Here is a 6,667-nt window from a genome sequence, read left to right on the forward strand (position 1 = left end):
GAATACGTAATACACACACATACCTCTCTAGGCCCCGCCAAATGCATCAACTACACATTCACACATGTTACGTCACGTACCCCATTGATCTAAAAAACCCTCTCTTCACGTTTATTTCGCATACAACATTCCTTCTGAATAAAGTGTGGCCAAAAAATTATTTTAGAGTTTCTACATATATACAACATTACAAAGTTATATGGAGGAGTATGAACGCTAATTTGCATTGCAGTGCCCACAATGATATTTATTCCGTACTGTGAATTTGTATATTTTTATACTATATACAAAGTTAGTCATAATAAAGAGAAACGAAGAGCATCTCTCTCTATTGCATACCCCCCCCCTATACGCCCCTTTCACGTATGCACACAAAACTATCTCCAGGTCCTCTAAAAGTAAGCCCCCAGAAAATCCACGCGTGTTTCATCTTCCTCTCGCGATATATGCAATGACGATCATTGTATTTGAAGCGAAAGCACGATACATACATTGGACTTCATAATCCACTCATTACGGTCACCGTTTATGTTTAGTGGTTATTATACAATCACGGGCTCACCGTACAACTCTGTATTTGCTCATGACATGACTAGTTGACCAATTAAATGCTCCATGTGGCACCTCTAGTGTTGCATCACATTATCTCACTACCATCGTGCCCACCTGTCGACTTGTATCTACTCTACATCTACACTCTTATAAAATACATAAAATACACTCTTATAAAAAATAGAGTTGGTGATGATGGTGTGCCTGCCATCCTGCAATATAGGCCGTCCGATTTATATCTGACGGATAGGAAAGAAACTATGGCAATTTTGCAAAAAGGTACCCACACACCTCTCCGCATTTGCAAATAAGGCCTTCCCTCGTTCATCCTTTTCTCTCACAAGATAAACAAGTCATACAAATGCATCTTGATGTTACGTGCAACGCACGGGCATCTTGCTAGTAAGAATGAAAACAAACGACAAAAAATAATTTTGACGGTGGTTCGAAGTCATGACCGCGGGCACAACGGACAAGGTGGCCTTGTATTGGTATGCTGAGCCGTCTGTTTTAACACACATGAGTTGGTGTGGTGATTATACACACACGCACGCATGCACACGAACTGCATCCACGCAACACTCACACAAACACATGCACCCACGCACGCACGCAACACTCACACGTACACACGCAGCCACGCACGCACGCAACACTCACACGCACACACGCACACATGCATGCACACACCAGTACACCACACGACCAACACACACTCTCATGCTCAAGTGCTCAACCTACACGTGCATGCGCACACATCAGGCCCTGACAGACGCATACACAACCAGGTGATTCCCACGCACGGGTTGGAGCCTTGTCGCGCCTACGTAAATTTGTGTTTATCTGACCTTTTCCCTGTGCGAACTGACAGGTGGGACCCACAAGGAACGTGGTCAATTTAACTAGTCAACATGGCACCACGCAAATTATTTGTCCGATCAACAGAGTGCAATCCGATGTTGAACTGTGAGCAAGTGACCGGATAATCACCGCAAAATGTATATAGTGACCGTAATCGGCTTATTCTGAAGTTCGGTGACCGTATTACGCTTTTCTCTCTGTAGGCCCTCCAAAACTACATCTCTACACATTCTCGCATGTTACATCTAACAAGTATGCAATACAGCACTACTACTACACTCTAACACAATAAATCATATGTGTTTTTAGTTTTACTAGATATCATATTGTTACTTATAATTATTCAGTTTGCATACATTAAAATTGCCTTTGAAATGTATGGCCAGTATCATCTACCGCGCGGGAAAAATCCCGCCCTTTCCTGTTTAATCGGGTTTGTATCGATGGATCATGTGAAACAGCAAAACTATAATGCTATACAGTACAAGTGACAATTCACTGGGCCGTCGTGTCGTCTACTCCTCCGTCATAAGAGTGGAGTGCTCGCTTTCATAAATCTTCTAGTCCCTTGCACCGACATGTGGGACATCAAGCTACCGGGTCCATATGCCATACCGGAATACAGTGCAGAGCAGCCGGGGTGAAGCACCCCGGTCATGGCGCCGGCGTAGTAATGAGCAATGAGGTGTCAAATCACAAAGATGCACCTTTCCTGCAGTTAAGTTGGAGGGATGAAGTAATAATGCTAAAAAAATAAGTTGGAGGGACGAAGCAACCATCATTTCACTCGTTGCTGAATCCGCTTCTCCCTCATCTTCTTCAACTTAACCATGTGTTGCTTCTGCCATTGTTCTGCCTCATGTGGGACGCGGATCGGCTTGGTAAAGCACTGACACATGGGACCGCATATTAGAAACCGCCAGGACAACGTCCTCCGAAAATAAGAAACCTCCCCCGCCATCCGCGCGGCAAAATCACCTCCTTTTTACTAATCTTGGTTCTATAATTTTTTAGATCAATATAATTGAGATTTGTATAGATAGCACACAGGAGCAAAACCAACTGGTACGGTTAAGGGCATCCACAATGTGTAGCCAAATGTGAAAATAGCTTTTGGCATCGTGGGAACCATTATGGACGGTGTTGCCAAAGCCAAAAAGATGGAACCGAAGATCCCTGATCGATTGATTGAAGGAATAGAAAAATGCAACGTCTCTCTTCTTTCTCCCATGCTTGGACGCATGTAGTACAGTATAGAGCACAGAGTCTACTCCCCTGTCCCTTCTATCACAAATCACAAAGCAGTGAGGCATCAAATCACAAAGCACGGACGAAGCAACCATCATTTCACTCTTCGCTGACTCCGCTTCTCCATCGTCTTCTTTGAGAAACCATCTCACCGCACTAGTACTCCTAGTAGTAGTACTAGTAAAGGACTTCCTGGATGCAAATAAGGCGGTTGTCTCGGCTTGCAGGCGGCACTTGCGAACGACTTACCGTGGTCTCCCTCAATGGTGTTCTCCGTCGAACGCACTTCGCCAAACCACAAAAAAAATTGTCGACGTCACCGCAATGGGGAAGGAAGTCAAATATAGTTACTACCTCCATTTTTTTGTACACAAGGCCAGTATATCAAAATTACAATTTGCAAAGGGCCACTAACACTAATCGAGGCAAAATTGATGGGGTTAGCAACCAAGCACATTAATATCCCCTACATGCATGCGGAAGTGAGAAGGTTGGTTTGCATGGCGCTGCATTAATCAAGCGATGAGGAGTGAGATGGTTAGCTCTTTGGTCTTTCGAGAAAAAAATACACATTAATTGACACGTGAAACGAGGATTTGTATCGATTAAATCCCGCGAAGGAAAACCCCGCCTTTCTTTTTAACACTAGTACTCCTAGTATGTACGTACTTATCCTGTTTGGGTCTAGGCCTTGCATTGCCAAACTTCGCCACACATTTTTGCCAAGCTTGCCTAAAGTTTTCAAAATGAGAAGGAGGTACACTTGCGCACGGCTGTCGAGGTCGCACCGCACCCTCACACGGTCACTCCTACACGCCGCGGTCACACCGCACCCTCACACAGTCGCTCCTGCACGCCGCAAACCCAACCAAGGGAACGCACCCTCACTGACACGTGCTATCGCATGTGAACAAACCAAACTCAGCCATCCTATCGTGACACATAATTTTCGTTCATAGAGTATGTTTATCCAACCGCATGTTGGGGACTATCCGTACGGCCCGTGCGGTGGTCTGTTGGGGAAGAAGAAGAGGTGAGGAAGAAGGAAAGAAGGGTTAGGAGACGTAGGATATTCATCCAACCGCCTGAAATGGTAGACTGACCCAATTCAGGTGACTTGCATAACAAATATAGTATGTTTTTACACAGCAAAAGATCCACAAAAACAACAACATGAAGAAAAACTATCACTGCTCGCGGAAAGAGACGGCCTCATCGTCTTTGGCTGCCGGCGCGAACCAGCCGTCACTACCGACGTGTGTCTCCGCACCGTGGTTGTCCTCGGCCTCCAGCTACTCGTTCAAGCGGAGCGTGCAGGCACTCTGCACAGACAAGAGCACAGCCCGGTTCAAGTCGAGGACGTCTGGTTCCACCTGCAGGAGGGCCTCGATGGCAGCGGCATCCGCGCGCTCCGCGTCGAGTCGAGCCTCCGCCACCCAGTTCAAGTCCAGGATGTCCGGTTCCGCCTGCAGGAGGGCGTCGATGAGAGCGGCATCCACGCGCTCTGCGTCGAGTCGAGCCTTTGCCGCCCGGCTCATGTCCAGGACGTCCGGTTCCGCCTGCAAGAGGGCCTTGATGGCAGCGGCATCCACGCGCTCCGCCTCAAGTTGAGCCTCCGCCGCCCGGTTCACATCCACGACATCCGGTTCTGCCTGCAGGAGAGCCTCGATGGCAGCGGCATGCGCGCGCTCCGTGTAGAGTTGAGCCTCTGCCTCCCGGTCCTCCTTTAGTATCACCATGTTGAACCGCTGGTCCGCCTGCACCATGGGGGACTCGAACGCCGGCACGAAGTCGACGTCCGTCGTCTCATACCCATCTGGGGCCTTCTGCGCCGCGACCTCTGCAGTGAACATTGGATCGGCTTCCTCCTCCTTGTAGCTTGGCTCCAGAGAACTCGGGGATTGGCCCGCCGCAAAGCGATCTTGGGAACGGAGGTCTGTGGCACCGACCGCCGCCGTGATTTCTGCGCGGCACTCCGGCGTCAGCATCTTGTAGAAAGTGATCTTGCGGCGCACCATGGCTTTCGGCGAACTAGGGGACGCTTGATGCGGGCTAGGGGATCGAAAGGTGGGGGAATGGGCTGGAGATTTGGTGTGGTTTTAGGGCAGTGGCTGGCGTAGGCTGAGCAGCGAAGGTTCTGGTGTGAATAGTGGTTCCGGTGACGACCGGTCAACCGGTTTTGACTGTACATCGCTCTTGTCGCGTTCGCGTTGCAGCCCAGCACGCTGGACCCTCCACGTCGCTCACTGAATGGAATGCGCTTCGTCTTGCATTTTCGCTCGCTTGTGGGACCGCAGTTGGGAGCAAACCAACGTCCCTCCCCCTCCCCCGCCCGCGTCATTTATTATACCACCACTCCCTCCGTTTTATGCGGAGTAAATAAAAACAGAGGGGGTATACTACGGATGAGGATCCCCTGACGTGGCCGAACCCATTGAGTAACTGACATGCGGGGCCTAGCAAGCATGGGGTCCGCCAGTAAGTGATCGAAAGGGAGGGTAAGGCAGGGATACCTACGTCAGAGGATCCACTTCTACTATACTACTTTGACCAAATGTTAGAGTAATAATATATGACATGCAACTTACACAAATGTTAGAGTAATAATATATGACATGCAACTTACACAAAGCATACAGGGTCTAATGCGTTTTTCGAGGCTAACTTTGACCAAATGTTAGAGTAATAATATATGACATGCAACTTACACAAAGCATACATGGTCTAATGCGTTTTTCGAGGCTAACTTTGACCAAATGTTAGAGTAATAATATATGACATGCAACTTACACAAAGCATACGGTCAATTTCGTATGTGAAAGGAGTTTCCAATGATATAATTTTCACATTGTACATCTCATGTACTATTAATCTTGTCAATAGTCAAATTGGAAACCATCTCGAGTACAAATCTAGGAGTACGTACGAATCTAACAATATTGATTGGGCTTTGTTGAATATTGATACCTTTTTTATCATAGCAGAGATACTTTGACTACACATAAAACTTATATGTAAAGTAGAAAGGATAGGAGGGAGTATATTGTACGTTCAAAAACGAAACAAACATTGAATACCCTTTATATATGATTTGCGGATGCTATGATCACCGGTTCAAAAATTTAAATCCGCCTTAGGTATCACGTGCCCCCACTCGTTCCCTCTCGATTTCATCTTGGGGTCCGGAGATCTATTGAAAGAGGACTAGGGTGGGTACATGCGAGTGATACTCGGCGAAATGTTCAAATGAGGCATGCGGGAGGATGGACTCGACTGGAGGGCGACATGATCGATGGAGAAGAGGGTTGGAAAGGAATGAGAAATAAGCAAACGCCACATGATTACACTTGAACGGCTCAAATAAACAATAAGTTGTCTCGCTTGGCCTACATAGAGAAAGGCCTAATGTGCAACATGGAGCACTGACGCTCGAATATGGCCGGGAAAACAGGGAAACCGACATGTGGGGCACACCCGTCGGGACGACGTAGCGCAGACTAGTCCAATGGAGGATCTGGCCCACGACCTCCTCACCACCGACAACCATTCATGTGGGTCGTTGGGGCCAACAATGGGGCGCAGCTCCAGCACCACCTTTGGATACGGCGACACGCTCATATCGTCGCTAGACACGGTCGGTTTCAGTGTGCCGAGGGTGGCGTTAGTGCTGTGGCACGACCAACGGTATGTTTGGTTTGTGCCCAAGGTTGCCCCATCAAAGCATTGGGTAGCCAAAAATTTTGGTTGAGGTATTGGTTGCCCATGATTTGGCCGACATTGGCAAGAAAAATGAACTAGAGTTGGCTAGAGTTCATTGGCATGCCAAAGAAATGGCAACCATCCAAGCAAAGACCAATCTTTGGGTCATGACCAAAATTTTGGTTGAGGTATTGGTTGCCCATGATTTGGTCGACATTGGCAAGAAAAATGAACTAGAGTTGGCTAGAGTTCATTGGCATGCCAAAGAAATGGCAACCATCCAAACAAAGACCAATCTTTGGGTCAT

The sequence above is a fragment of the Triticum dicoccoides genome, chromosome 2B (assembly GCF_002162155.2).
Source record: "Triticum dicoccoides isolate Atlit2015 ecotype Zavitan chromosome 2B, WEW_v2.0, whole genome shotgun sequence".
Lineage (NCBI taxonomy): Eukaryota > Viridiplantae > Streptophyta > Magnoliopsida > Poales > Poaceae > Triticum > Triticum dicoccoides.